Raw genomic sequence first — 15,914 nt, 5'->3', positions numbered from 1 at the left:
CTGTTTGAGATCGGATTACTTTTTATCTCAGTTCGGTCCTTATTTATTTACTATTATTTCCTACGTGGGATCTTTGCCAAACCCACCATAAAGTGTGCCTCTGACCCCCCGTGGTTGGAAGCTCACCACACTCCTCGTGCTGAGGCTTAGGGCCACCCTGTGAACAGCCATCCAGGTGAAGACCTACACTAAAACTGAAACTAATTCTTTCTGGGCTTTTGTGCCTCCTCAAAAGCGGGAGCCGAACCGGTGAGATCTGGGCTTGCTTTCGAGTCCAGCGGTGCACTGCTATGCGAGAAAAACCAGTTGTGGATGTTTCTGTCTCTTTAATGTATTGGTAATGCTATTTTTCACTGCCCATTCTTTGCCACGAAAGATGCTCATGTTAAAACTTTTGAGCCGAGTCATTAATAGACCGAGATCATTTGTAGGTTATCCAACTTTGTCCAGAAATATAGGGAGGGTCTGTTGCTCTAAAACCCAGTGTCTTACCCTTTTTGTCTCTTATCTTCTCTCTTTGAACGTCCTAACTGGCTTTCCTTGTCAATATTTGTCAAATCTGGCCTCAAAGACCACACTGCATCTGCAGTCGATTTCCTCGCTGGTGTAATTTATCGGAGAATCTGCTAACGGATTTATACCGACTTGGTAATGAAAGCAAGCGTGATGAAAACGTGCGGCGAGCCGTCAGTACCGTTTGGGTTTTAACGTGCGGGTTTGCACGGGGCGATGAGTCATCCGCAAAAATGGTTACAGAAAACTTTCGTGACTTTCACGAGTCACTGGTGACCACGTGTAGCATGCAGACTTCTCTGGGGAAAGGAAGAGAGGGAGAGAGAGAGAGAGAGAGAGAGAGTGAGAGAGAGAGAGAGAGATCCCTGCTTTCCACCGGTTTTGAGACCTGGACTGTGTGTAGTTCTGTGCAACACTGAAAATAAAACAGAAATAGAAATTTTCTGGATTCCGTTCAGCGAGCCGTCTCATCCCGTCACGAAAACACGTTTTGCATCCTCCACATTTAGAATGGATTTTTACTGTGTTTTATTTCCCGCCTCGCCTGCACGTCGTGAAGCGCTATAAGCATGCCCCACTGCTCCAGGCACGTAAACCAGACTGCTTATGGAGCCGCTCACGGCCTGTCTTCTGAGTTGCCAGGGTTCGGAACATGTGGCTGCTGGGTAATGCTGGCATTGTTTTTACGGCTGGCCGGTCTGATGTCTGTACCGTTCAGTCACGGAACGAACGGTTGTGTTTTTGAGGCCAGGAGTGTGATGCATAAAGGCCTAGCCCAAATCCCCAGAGCTTAGAGAATTCCACCTCTCCATTACAATCTTCCTGAGCACAGCAAAACAGAGCTGTTCTCTGGCAACACGGCGGAATTAGCTTTACTGGTTTTCCTTATCATTATTCTTCCCCACTCACCCCCCATATCTCCTCTCGCTCTCTTTCTCACGCTGTCATTCTCTGTCTCTCTTTTTTTCTTCTTCCTTATTCAATTCTTACTATAAGCTGGAAGTGTTTCTGTTATTTAATTTTATTTTCCACTTCATTAGTAGTTCGCTGAGGTGCTTGTGGAGGTGTATATTTGGAGGTGTGTGTGTGTGTGTGTGTGTGTGTGTGTGTGTGTGTGTGTGTGTGTGTGTGTGTGTGTGTGTTTGTGTGGAGCTGCATGTGGATGTGTGGAGGTGTGTGTGTGGGTGTCATGGTGTATTTGAAGGTGTGTGTGCGTGTCTGTGGAGGTGCATGTGGAGGTGTGTCTGGATGTGTATGTGAAGGGGTGTGTGTGTTTGTGGAGGTGTGTGTGTGTGTGTGTGTGTGTGTGTGTGGGGTGGGTATGTAAAGATTGATGGGACACTCTGCAGTAGGGAGGAGGGGGCAGACACCGCTGTCCTGGGGATTCCTCTTAACCTACTGCAGCAGGCGTGTGGCAAGGGGGCGGAGCTAGCCAGAAATACATCAGGCGTGTGCCCAGGGGGCGGAGCTAGCCAGAAATACATCAGGCGTGTGCCCAGGGGGCGGAGCTAGCCAGAAATACATCAGGCGTGCGCCCAGGGGGCGGAGCTAGCCAGAAATTCAGCAGACAGGCATCGCCACATGATACAGGGCAGCTGAGAATGTAAGATGCAAAAACCCACATCCACCTACCCACAGAAACTCACAAAGCAATAAATAAACAAACACACACACACACACACACACACACACTCTCAGTGTGTAATTAAGTCCCCTCATGGTGTGGAGTGTGCTTGATGAAGAGTGGTCCTGGCATGTGCACCATGCTGCTGTTGACTCAGTGGAGCTAATGGGCCCCTGCACGATCTCTCTCAGTACACATTACTGTTACTATACATCACTCCCACTGTAGAGCACGCCCACTGTAGAGCACTCCCCCTGCAGAGCACTTCCCCTGTAGAACACTCTCACCTCAGATCACTCCCACTGCAGATTGCTCTCAATGTAGATCACTCCTAATGTAGATCACTACCACTGCAGATCACTCCCATTGTAGAGAACTCCCATTGCAGATCACTCCTGCTGTAGAACACTCCAATTGCAGATCACTCCTACTGTAGATTACTCTCACTGCATATCACTCCTAGTGTAGATCACTCCCACTGCAGATCACTCCCACTGTAGATCATGCCCACTGTAGAGCACTCCCACTGCAGATCACTCCTACTGCAGATCACTTCCACTGCATATCACTCCCACTGTAGAGCACTCCAGTTGCAGATTATTCCCACTGTGGGGCACTCCCACTGTAGATCACTCCCACTGCATATCACTCCCACTGCATATCACTCCCACTGCAGATCACTCCCACTGCAGATCACTCCCACTGCAGATCACTCCCACTGCTTCCCAACAGTTCTCACTGCAGGCCACTTTCTCTGTTCTAGTGGATACACATCCTCAGGTTCTGCTGAAAACACACACACCCACACCCCCCCACGTCTTGCCTTGGAAGAGAGAGTGTTCAGAGGCATGAGTCGGGGAGAGGGAGAGAGCCATAAACTAAGAGAGAGTGTAAAAGATAAAACCAGCTCTCTCACACTCATCCAAATAATGTAAAATAATTACAAACACTCAAGATCATTAAATGTAGCCTCAGAACAGTTGGGAAGGCTCTGCAGTGGAATAATTGTCTAAGGTCGTGTCTTGCCATCAGGAAATCACTCGTCTATGTCACAGAGATGCTGCCGTCATCCTTGGTCAGGAGTACCAGGAGGCACCACTGGCCCTACTCTGAGTGGGAACCATAGCCTTGTTGCTTCACGGCCCTGGATTAATCAGAGTTTGTGTGAGTGTGTGTATGTGTGTGTGTGTGTATTCACCTGTTTCTCTGAATGCAGGTACAACGACACTGCATTTTTCTATAAAGTTGTTTCACTGCACCTCTTTCACAAGGCTTTTTAGAAGGGGTTAAGACTTTTATTATTTATTTGTTATTTTTTTGTTAATTCATTATTTTTGCTTCCATTATTTGGTTGATATGATTAGATTTGGGATTACTCATGTTCAGGGTTAGGATTAGATTTATAGTACCAGTTTTCATCGGGTTTAGGCTCTGAATACAGTTTGGCTCAGGACTAGGGAGTTTCAGTACAGTGAATGTAGTGAAGTGAGATTTATGTCTTTATGAATGAGGTAGTACCAATATTTGTGTATGTCTGTGTGTGTGAGTCCTTTGTTATTGTGTATACTCAGTAGTCTGTTTATGAAAATTTTTGACACCTCAAGAAAATTGCTTTAAAGTGTTTACTTGCTTAAAAAGAAAAGTAGCCCCATAGTAACACACACACACACACACACACAAATGTGTGAACTCTTTGTCATATTAGTTATTATTTGCATTACAGTTTTGTTCTGTTAGTTTATATGTAGGCCTAATGCTGCATTTTACAACCAAATGAACAATGTTTAGATAATTATCATAATGCAGGGGTTCTATTTCAGTGGTTAAGGTACTTGACTTGTAATTGGAAGGTTGCTGGTTCAAACCCCACCACCGCCGAGTTGCTACTGTTGGGCCCCTGAGGAAGACCCTTAACCCTCAATTGCTCAAGTTGTACTCAATCATAATTGTAAGTTGCTTTTGATAAAAGCGTCAGACAAATGCTTTAAATGTTTGTGCATGCATTTGTACATGTGTGTGTGTATTTGCAAGTACGTACAGGTTTTTGTATGTATGTATTTGTGGTTAACTGTGCACAATTGTGAGTTGTGTATGCATGTGCGTGCGTGCGTGTGTATGACAATTGGTGTTCACTTGGAGCTGCCCTGAGAGGACAGAGCTGTGGCTGGCACTGGTTCAGTAGTCTATCTAGAGCTGAATTGCTTCAGTAGTCCCTCCAGAGTTGAACGGGTTCAGTAGTCGCATCCATTGCTGAATGACTTTTGTAGTCTCTCCAGCGCTGAATAAATTCAGTAGTCTCTCCTGTGATGAATAAGTTCAGTAGTCTCTCCAGTGCTGAATAAGTTCTGTAGTATCTCTGGAGCTGAATGGAGGCACAGTGCTGAATGAGTTTACGACTCTCTCCAGATCTGAATGGTGGATGAGAGAGTCTCTCCAGTGCTTCTCCCACTCCTCTTAGGTCAGGTTCAGAGGTCATAGGGATGAGATAGGGTCCCATCCCTATGGGTCTGGCTGATTTGGAAGAGTTTATCCTGTTGATTATTGATTTATTGACTCCAGTGTTCTTACCGATTCCCATAGTTCATACTCCTACCAGGCAGGAATACTTCCCCACATGCACTCACCTTCTAGACTTGTTTTAGCAGAGTCTCAATTATGCCAATATTCAGAGTGCTGTATATAAACATTTGATAATTTCCATTCTCCTGATGTTGGTGTTTCTGTTCCATAATGTTGCGATATTTGCAAGACGTGCTATTATTAAGTTTAAGTCAGCGGAGACAAAAATAGCAAATAAAATCTTATACCAATTACTTCTCCTGTTGAGAGCTCTGATATGCCTTTAGGAATTCCAAACTACTGACCCTCACTGTACCACATTTTTTCCAGGACTGTATGTGGAATACATACCATGCAGCTCCGCATCTCTGGTTGAAGTCTGTCTGGGGGTCTGGCTTGGGTACAGCTGGGTTTCATGACCTGTAGAGGGTTGATCCTAATGCCTCTGACTGGAGCTGTGCTTAATGTTGAGGTCATGAGGATGTTAATGGATTCCATTATGTTCTGGTCCGTCAGTGAAACGTACCCCCACTGCATAGTGAGCTGTTTGTGCTGAATATGTGTCAAACTTCACACCTGCAACTGGCTAATGTGCTACGCAGGGGAAAACTACCGGGAGGACATTGTGCCTGTATACGTGTGTGTCAGTGTGCGTGTGTGAGTGAGTGTGTGTGTTCGTGTCTCTCTCTAAGAGCTAGAATGATGGATGGAGATGCAGCATGCAGCCGTGAGACAAGGGAGTGAAGGATGAACAAGACTTGAGGCGATATACGCTATAACAGAATGACTGGCTCGAACACGGGGGGGACGAAACCCCACGGATCATCAGTCTGGTCGGGCCAGTGCTGGAGGTGCCCCCCCCCCCCCCACTTACCGATAAACCTGTTTTCCGATAACCCAGGTGCAGCGCTGCCGAGGGAAAAACAGCGAGGACTTGAGCACGGAGAAGTGAAAGGAAGGATCGCAGAGGGGCACGCGAGGCTGGGCGTACACGGAGCACACGTGCGGATGGAGGATCGCGGCGAGCTGAAGTAGCGTGTGATAAAGCCACTTAACTGAGGCGGGGGGGGGGGGGGGGGGTTAAAGGAAGAGAACGTGAGAGAGACCAGGCGAAAGGGAGATGGTTTGGGTAGGGCAAAGCCCCGAGGGAGGGACGGTCGGGGAGATAAACGCCGTCGTGTGCGGTGGGTGCCGTCCTTTGGCGTGGGCCTGCGGCGATGGTGCCTGTGGATGGATGACAGCCACTCCAGTGCACAGCCTGCCGGGCCTAGTAGACCACAGCCTGCCGGGCCTAGTAAACCACAGCCTGCATGGGCTAGTAGACCACAGCTTGCCAGGCCTAGTAAACCACAGCCTGCATGGGCTAGTAGACCACAGCCTGCCAGGCCTAGTAAACCACAGCCTGCATGGGCTAGTAGACCACAGCCTGCCAGGCCTAGTAAACCACAGCCTGCATGGGCTAGTAGACCACAGCCTGCCAGGCCTAGTAAACCACAGCCTGCCGGGCCTAGTAGACCACAGCCTGCATGGGCTAGTAGACCACAGCCTGCCAGGCCTAGTAAACCACAGCCTGCATGGGCTAGTAGACCACAGCCTGCCAGGCCTAGTAAACCACAGCCTGCCGGGCCTAGTAGACCACAGCCTGCCAGGCCTAGTAAACCACAGCCTGCAGGGCCTAGTAGACCACAGCCTGCCGGGCCTAGTAGACCACAGCCTGCCGGGCCTAGTAAACCACAGCCTGCATGGGCTAGTAGACCACAGCCTGCATGGCCTAGTAGACCACAGCCTGCCGGGCCTAGTAGACCACAGCCTGCATGGGCTAGTAGACCACAGCCTGCATGGCCTAGTAGACCACAGCCTGCCGGGCCTAGTAGACCACAGCCTGCCGGGCCTAGTAAACCACAGCCTGCATGGGCTAGTAGACCACAGCCTGCATGGCCTAGTAGACCACAGCCTGCCGGGCCTAGTAGACCACAGCCTGCAGGGCCTAGTAGCTGCAGCGCTGCTAACAGGATTACTCAGATGGGGATTATACTGCACAGCAAAGCAGTGGGGCAGGAGTGTGCGTGTGTGTGTGTGTGTGTATGTGTGTGTGTGTGTGTGTGTCTGCTGCTGAGGACAGTGCAGTGGTGTGCCACACATGTGCACTGTGAACCTAAAGGTCAAACAATTCAGTCCCAGCATCTGTTTCCACTGTGCCCAGGAGCAAGGGGACTATGAATTGCTCACACTAATGGTTAAACAGACGCATTTATTATTTATTGTTAATTCATTATTCATGCATTATTAATCTTGTGCAGATTCTGTTGGATCATGCTTCTCTGCTGTGAGTCCTCTAAGGAGACGTGTAGTTGTACAGTCACAGGAAGGAGACAGACAGAGACAGGGAGGGCGTTATTAAATCATTGTGACAAACTCACTTCATACTCTATGTGTGTGTGGGGGGGGGGGGGATGTGTGTGTGAGTGTTCAATGTCACAACAGAGTGAGGTTTGACTGTATATTTAAGTAATTGGAATTGTTGGCTGATCAAATTGGTGGAGTGGCCTGATGGATTTGTCTGTAGACATTTCCAAAGATTTTTTTTCACTCAGTACCATTTTGCATATCTCTTGTGGTTTTGTGGGTGCTCGAGTTATTCCATGTCTCCCAAAACTGATTTTGCATAATAGAAAATTCAGTTTCTCTGCGAGTTCTGATAGTATAATTTTTTGATTTACTGAGGGTTAATATTGCTTTAGGGGTTCCCAATATTTATTAATATTATATATATAAAATATTGAGAGAGAGAGAGAGATCTTTTTATCAGTGGTTTTAGATTGAATATTGTTACCTCTTTTTTGACAGAATAGTACTCAACATTACACCAGTTTTAGATATATTTTTGAAGTTTGATTATAGTAGTTGCTTCTGATGCTGTTTTAATCCATTAACAAAACAGAGTCAGTAAAGATAGTAGATGTTAGTTTAGCAGCCGATTTAAGAAAACGACCCTTTCGGCACTGTTCTGAGGTCATCTATAGAACAGACCTCGTGTCTAAGTCAAATACTACTGTTTGCAGTCAGGGTTGTGAGGTTTACTTTAAGACTTGTATCTGTAATCTCATCCAAAGTATTACTCTATTACTATTAAGTAATGTAATCTTATTACTTCATTTACCTTTTTTTAAACGCTTAGCCTTTAACCCCTTACCTGCCAGACAGTTCTGCAACGCTGGTCCACTACTGCGCAAGCCAGGGTGACTCCCAACATTCCAGTTGTGAAAACTAAGTTTTCAAACGAAACGCCATCTAATAAAATAATTGTACCACCTGGACGTTCGGAGGCAAAGCAGGATGCGGGGAAGAGTCGTGTCTGACGCAACGAAACGTTTTATTATATACAAAGACGTGGTTAGCAAGCTAACCTGCTTCAAACAACGACAAAACTAGTATGCAGACAAAGGACTTATATACATACACACTAACGACACACAACAAGGAGCAGGTGTGAAACACAAGGAGGGCGTGGTCATGCAGACGAACACACACGCACGCACAGGGAGACGTTTGGGGAGAGGGGCCGTAACGTAACACCACTTGTGCACGATTAGGATATTAATGTACCAATCTACATTCATGAAAGACATCTGCCTGTAAGCGCATAATTGTAATATGTGACATGAGCTAGCTGATACAGTGAACAGGGCTTCCCGCAGTATATCAGAGAATAAAACATGTTGACATTAAAATGTTATTACACTCTAAAACAACGTTGCTACAGTCTAACGCAATGTTACTACTCTTTAAAACGATGTTACTGCTCTCTAAAACGATGTCCCTGTTAAACGGAGGAGAAAATAAGTCTCTTCATTCCTTTATATAAGACTGGCCCTGTCACAGTACCAAATCAAATATTACATTTTCATTTTTAACCAAGAACTTACAGTATATGAAGTAAAACCTCTAACCCACAGAGACATGCATTCAGTGCTCTTTACCACACAGGTCTGGATTTTCTCCCTATAGGCTCCAGTAATGAGCGATTTATCTTCAAATACACACACACACACACACACGTTCAGCGTTCAGCTTTTCCTCAACATGGATAAAGTCCGTGTTGATGGAAAACAAAACGAAGAATGAAACGACTCCCGTGTTCATGATAAACAAACCTCAAACGGCGTTGTGTGTTACTGAAAGGCAAGGAGAGCCTTTCCCAGAGCAAGACATTAAATACATAATCATACCAGAAAGGTAATTGAAGCGACCTAGAAAGGGCTCACAATTGCATGTCTCCAGTCACGGGATGTGACCATATGGTAAACCTTTAATCGGGGTGTTATAGTAAAAGAAAGGAAAACCGTAACCGTACATGATTTGGTCACGTAACGTAATGTAACATGTCCTCCGTTACCACCCAGCTCCGTTTGTTGCTTGCGATCATAATCCGTCACGCCGGCGTTGAGAGCGGAGCAGAGTGCGACCTCCGAGGAGAGTCCGCCCCCCCGGGCCAGCTGTTAGGGACGTTCAAGGCCGACGTTTCCCTGAGATGCACTAGCTTTCGACATTGCCCGTTTATTTACCGAGGTTGTTTTTCCCTTTTTGCCTGAGAACCGTTGCGTAGGGGCAGAGGACCTGGGAAGCGAGGCAACACAAGCAAAAAGTCAATAGCGTTTAGCATTTAGCATGTAGCATTTTCGCTCTGTATTTGTCAAGGTGAACTTTCTCTCCTGTTCAGTCCTTTTTCTCTTCCTCTGGCCTTGCTTCTCTCTCTCTCTCTCTCTCTCTCTCTCTCTCTCTCTCTCTCTCTCTCTCTCTCTCTCTCTCTCTCTCTCTCTCTCTCTCTCTCTCTCTCGCTCTCTCTCCTCTCGTCTCTCTCTCTCTCTCTCTCTCTCCTCTCTCTCTCTCTCTCTCTCTCGCCTCTCTCTCTCTCTCTCTCTCTCTCTCTCTCTCTCTCTCTCTCTCTCTCTCTCTCTCTCTCGCTCTCTCTCTCTCTCTCTCTCTCTCTCTCTGTTCTCTCTCTCTCTCTCTCGCTCTCTCTCTCTCTCTCTCTCTCTCTCTCTCGCTCTCTCTCTCTCTCTCTCGTTCTCTCTCTCTCTCTCTCTCGTTCTCTCTCTCTCTCTCTCTCGCTCTCTCTCTCTCTCTCTCTCTCTCTCTCTCTCGCTCTCTCTCTCCGTTCTCTCTCTCTCTCTCTCTCTCTCTCTCTCTCTCTGCTCTCTCTCTTCTCTCTCTCTCGTTCTCTCTCTCTCTCTCTTCTCTCTCTCTCTCTCTTCTCGCTCTCTCTCTCTCTCTCTCTCGCTCTCTCTCTCTTCTCTCTCTCTCTCTCCTTCTCTCTCTCGTCTCTCTCTCTCTCTCTCTCTCTCTCTCTCTCGCTCTCTCTCTCTCTCTCTCTCTCTCTCTCTCTCTCTCTCTCGTTCTCTCTTTTTCACTAACCCCACAACCATTAATCAGATCTTCCTTAATCTAATGACCATTGAGGACTTCAGACCAAACTACTCAACTTCCAAGAAAGACAAAGATAATACCTGTAGAAATGTAACTGTCCGATCCAGTATTTTAGGTGAAACTTAAAACAGGCTACAACATATTTTCTGTAGCTCACATGGAAGGCTGGTTACATTTACATTTATGTTTGTAGCATTTAGCAGACGCTCTTATCCTGAGTGATTTACAAAAGGGATTTGTCATCTACTCATACAACATATCCTAGCCAGTACAGTAGATTAGAGCTAAAGATAACACTGAACTTGAATACTGCTAAATACAGGGATCACTGCTGAAACCTAGAATAAATACAGAAAAATGCAAAAAAAAAAAAAAAGATTTCTATCCAACAACAATAAGTGCAATGTTGAACAACTGCTAGAAGGTAATTACTAAAATGTCCATAGGTGCAGGATTAGCGCTTGGGCTTCGGCCGTTGCCGTCACGGAAGAAGAGGCCCGGGTGGTTCTCGGCTATGTAGGCAAGCGTCAGGCATTTGAACAACTGCTGGAAGCCAGTGATGGCAACACAGCAGCCGTGGAGTGACAAGCGTGTGACAGCGAGGTGATGCTGTGAAGAGGAGCGTCCGTCTAACGCTGGGAACGAAACGAAACACACGCTGATGCCCCTGATGTGATACAACCTCTTATTACATTTTGAATAGCATTTATTCAAAACCATGGAAGGCTTCATATGAGCAATGAGCCCCTATATTTAGGCTCGTACAGCACGAAAAGCGATTACACGAGAAACGTAACTGATGAATGATGCATTTTATTTGAAAATATTTGAAATATGTAAAATCACTCTTTGCATATTCAGCGATATTGAAAGGAGCAGGAGCTGTCTAGACCTTTCTAGTAAAGATGATGTTATGCAGTGAGAGATACAGTGAGAGGGAGAGATTGTGTGGAGAGAGAGAGACAAAGAGGGAGAGAGAAAGTGAGAGAAAAGATATATTCTGTCTATCAAAGATCCTCATTGTTGGTGAACAAGGCAGTTAAATATTTATGTGATTACTGTAGCCTACATAGATGGGAGAAGGTTGTTCAAATAGATTAGCCATCATTTCTACTGCATGACTCATGGTTTCATGGATAGCTCAGTTAACACACACACACACACACACACTGCTGCATTTTCATAAACATGTAGTGTATACACTTCCTCTGAAGAGCAGGCAGTCTTTTAGTAACCCACTGATATGTGGAGTGTGTGTGTGTGTGTGTGTGTGTGTGTGCGTTCATGCATGGTTCATCATGCACGCCCACTGCAGGGCACAATAGATGAGAAATCCACCATCACCAGGGTGCAAAACAGATTAAATAATTGAGATTCAGCTGTGTGTGTGTGCGTGTGTGTGTGACTCTGTTTGTATGTTTGTGTGTGCACTCATGTTTCTTTTTCGACAATACCACGTATCCATGGTGATGTGCCCTTACCATCATCCAGAGCAACAAGAGGTGTGTACACGTGTGTATAAGTGACACAGCTAATTGTGTTCCGTAAAAAGAAATGTCAAATTTAAATTGACTTCAGTTCCGCTTTAATTTAGTCACAGCCGGTTACTAGCCACCCTGCTTTTTATATCGAGACATTTCACGGAGCGTCTTCCTGGACCACAGGCTCTTGGGTTTCGGAGGGACTTAGAGCTCGGTGAGGTGGGGCGGGGTGGGGATCCGACGCTCTACATTAGCGGGGGAGACAGAGCTGCATATTGTTACCACTGGGAGTGTGTATATTGAAAAGAGGATAAGCTCTAAAATAGACCCCGGAGGCACCCCTTGGCAGCAGATAAAGGGAAAAAAAATTGCAGTTATTAAGTGAGAGGGGTTTTTGCCTAAAGCACAAGGTGAAAGAGAGTGCCATGGGCTGGGCTGCAATGGCTTTCACATGGCAGACTTTTTGCTGGGAATTCTGGGAAGGGCATTAAAACCAGACCGAGAATCTTTCGAAGATATCGCACTGGCTCCACGCGGAGAAAGGTTGGCGGGGGCTCACTTTTTTCCAGGAGAAAAACCGAAGCCGTAATATGAGGTGTACCATTCTCAGGCCTGATTTCCAAAGGTCCCAAATAAACCGTGCTGTATCACGTGGGCAGTCCCAAAAAATGGCATGTGCAGTTTGTGGGTGTTATTTGTTGCTCACCACATCTTCATTCACCTGAACTGTGGGAAAACTGCAAGGAAAAGCGAGTACGTAAACATGGCATTAAAGACTTAAGAAGATACATTTATTTATATAGCGCTTTTTACAACATCTGTTGTCACTAGGCAGCTTTACAAATGTCCCAGTCCAAGCCAGCAGTGAGGAAAACAAGGACAACAGTGGTGAGGAAAAGCTCCCTGGAGCACAAGGAAGAAACCTTGAGAGGAACCAAGACTCAAAAAAGGGGGGCCCATCCTCCTCTGGCCAACAATGCTCACAATATGTGACTATTTGGAGTAATTGACATGGTTTGGAATAATCTACCTCTCTTATAATATCCCTCTCATCACAGTAACAGCGGCCATGAAATATGTAAAAGATATTTACACACGCAATCTTGGTCCTCAGTAGTACTTTCAGGTTTGGCAAATCGCCTTGTGGGTGCTAAGTTAACCTATTTGCACTGACAATCGTTTGCAAAGGAAAGCAGACAGATTGTGTTTTTAGCTTTTTTGAAAGACACAGTCCCCCATGGGTTCTGTTAGTAGATCTGCTTAGACAGTGCATGTATTTTTGCACAGTTAGCAAACCATGGTCTCAGTCTTGCTTGAAAAGAGTTTTAAAAAGGTCTTCACATGACTGAGGAGATGCTTGAAGGTCATACTAGACATGACTGAGTAGAGAGTTGACCGTACTGAACAAAACTTTCTGCCAGCGATGCACATCGCCCTTGCTGAAACAGCCTGTACTTACATGCTGCAACATCCTGTAGGTATTTTAATTCTGGAAAACGGCCAAAATGTGAAGGAGGCATTTTCAGGTCATTCTCCTGTCCTGTTGCTGCTCTGTTTCTGGTGGTCTCTCCCACGGCCCTGCTGCTGTCAGGCAGCCAGGACTGGGAGGGCCGGCAGACTTCTGGTTCACCCATTCACCCGATCATCCATTCACCAGATCACCCATTCACCAGATCATCCATTCAACAGTTCATCCATTCACCAGTTCACCCATTCACCAGTTCACCCATTCACCAGGTCATCCATTCATCAGATCACCTATTCACCAGTTCATCCATTCACCAGATCACCCATTCACCAGATCATCCATTCAACAGTTCATCCATTCACCAGTTCACCCATTCATCAGATCATCCATTCATCAGATCACCTATTCACCAGTTCATCCATTCACCAGGTCATCCATTCACCAGATCATCCATTCATCAGATCAGCTATTCACCAGTACACCAGTTCATCCATTCACCAGATCATCCATTCACCAGTTCATCCATTCACTAGATCATCCATTCACCAGTACATGTCACCATTTCAGGGGGCCATCAGCACTTTGCTTCTTTTAAAGCCTAAAGCAACGTCGTCTGAATTCACTCACTGCACCTCCCCGCACCGCTCTAAAACGGCCTCTCCGCGGGACGCCGACCTCTGACCTGAAGTGATAGGGAGTCCACCACGAGGTGCTTGACTTCACCAGCTGTGCTGTGGTGCCTGGAGAGTGGGCGGTCCGGCGGGGGTGTCCAACAGCGCGCTGCTACTGCTGTGTTCGCCCCCGGCGTGGTCGGAGATGATCTCAGCAGGCACTGTCCTTAGTCTGACATTTTTCTAGGGATGACTGTGGATAAAAGGGTGGCAGTAACTTTTGAGTGGAGCTCAGCCTATAATCAGAGCCCTACCAAATTCATGGCCGTGAAAATGTTTCATGGTCGGAAACCATTTTCCATGAAAACTGGAAAATATACGTATATTTTTTATTGGATACATCTTGGACAGCACACAATTAAATGCCAAAGATTTCTTGTTGCTATGGAGATAACTCAAATGAAAATGTCGGGTGGGTGGGTGGGTGGGGGGGGTTGAGGGTGGTTTCCTAAAAGTAGCAATGTTATGCATTTCCACCTGCACAAGTTCTCCTTTTGATTTCTGGTGTGGATTTCAGTTTTAATAAACACTGACATTCAAGTTTCTTACAAAATCCTTTCAGGGGAATTATACACATGGCTGTTATTCTTTGAAAGTTGTTTAAGGCTCCGGTATCTTGCTAAACCGACATTACCATGGCGATGCCTATCGATGTGTGCTAAACTTGGCGAGAGAGAATGAAGCCTTACATTCAGTTCAACCATAATGCTAATCTGTTAGCTTAGCATGGCAACCTGGTGAGGCTAAATCACTGTCCTAGCTATGCAGTGAAGTGTTATTTAATAAACACTGTGAAATGTAGGATTTGTCTTCTAAAATCGGTGAAAAGTGTCATTTGTGAGAAACCTGTTCCGTGAAATTAACCAGTTTGTCCCGTGAATTTAGCAGAGCCGTGCCTATAATACTCTGAGGTGACAAAGTCTAAGATGCATCAAACATTACATGTGCATTGTGCCTCAAAATACTTCCTTTTGAGGTGAAAACATTAAAATACTTCAAATGACAATTATGAAAAATGTCTAAATATGGAAAAAGAAATGCCACGCGTATTAATAATAATAATAATAATAATGTTCTCCTAATCCATCTACCTTAGTATCTTCACCATTAATCTCTCTCCTCTCCTCTTCTGCTCCCATCGGTACTATACAAAAGTAGCAGCTGGAGTATGTTACGTGTTACAGCTCAGCGATTACCAGTCAGGGGAACAGGATGGCATTTATTTTTGTGCGCAGCGTCTGGGAGAGTGGGTCTGTGGGTCTGAGCAGGAACTGCGGAGAATGAATGCTGGGTAATTTCCCCAGTTAACCATTACGGAGGTTTAGATACTGATTAACAGGTATTACTTTTTTCCAGGGTTTTACTGCAGTGGCAGGCGCGTGGGGGAACACCCCCGTGTTGCCATGGCGATACACGGCCCCTGCTCGGCAGATAAAGTGGGGGGGTTTGGAATGACACTGCTGAACTTTGTTAGAGGTTACAGTTCTGGGAAAGATGTGCGTGCAAGTGATAGTGGCATTGGACAGAGCGCTCACACACACACACACACACACACACACACACACACACACACACACACACTAATGTAGCAGTAATCACATGCCCACCCAAGTGTTACTCTCCCTCCACCCCACGTCCAGTATGACCCCCGTTTCACCGGCCACAGGCCGGCAGGTGCATTTAAGCTAAAACTGATCCTGTTTATGAGGTTTTCATAAAACCTCAAAAGGGGCCCTGAGAGTTATTAAAGTGCTCTTTCCACGATCACCTCAGAGCTCTTGTGAAACAAACTGAGTTTTCTTTCATTTTGCGCAAGGCGATGCATAATGAAAACGCTGCAACGGAGCACAACTGTCCGGGCAGCACTCAGAAACGCAGCCTCAACCGTTCCTGACTTTCCCAGGACCAGATCGGTCATCTCCCCACCAAACGGCCTTGGCCTGGGGATGTTTGCTCTGCCTTACCCCGACGGCTTCCGGACCCTCCTGGAAGTGCCATTTGAGGGAATACCCCTTTGGGGTGTGAGGGCTGCAGAGAAGACCTCGTTCTCCCGCCCTCCGTCTGAAGAGCTTCCTCCAGAAGCCATGAAGACTAGAAACATTCCAGCATCTATACGATTACAGTTAAAATCCATTTGGCTATTGGATTTGAGGCTGTCATCGACCTGCACT

At 46.2% G+C, this 15,914-nt stretch overlaps 1 protein-coding gene and 1 long non-coding RNA gene across 5 annotated transcripts in view; one reads left to right on the top strand and one right to left on the bottom strand.

Moving 5' to 3' along the window:
* Nucleotides 1-15,914, top strand: part of elfn2a (extracellular leucine-rich repeat and fibronectin type III domain containing 2a) — a 108,403-nt gene that overhangs the window by 14,148 nt on the left and 78,341 nt on the right. The gene's annotated exons all lie outside the window — the stretch shown is intronic.
* On the bottom strand, nt 8,538-14,960 carry LOC145653237 (uncharacterized). Of its 2 annotated transcripts, none has more exons than XR_014119613.1 (3): nt 14,835-14,960; nt 13,755-13,936; nt 8,538-9,313 (listed from the first exon to the last, which is right to left on the bottom strand). It is a non-coding gene; the product is annotated as an uncharacterized LOC145653237 (long non-coding RNA). The 2 variants fall into 2 exon arrangements; XR_014119612.1 differs by lacking the exon at nt 8,538-9,313 and adding an exon at nt 10,568-10,758.

The sequence above is a fragment of the Electrophorus electricus genome, chromosome 23 (assembly GCF_041902795.1).
Source record: "Electrophorus electricus isolate QZ-2024a chromosome 23, ASM4190279v1, whole genome shotgun sequence".
NCBI classification, from domain to species: Eukaryota; Metazoa; Chordata; class Actinopteri; order Gymnotiformes; family Gymnotidae; genus Electrophorus; species Electrophorus electricus.
Note: the sequence above shows the minus strand (reverse complement) of the source record. Positions and strands in the feature narration are given on the sequence as shown.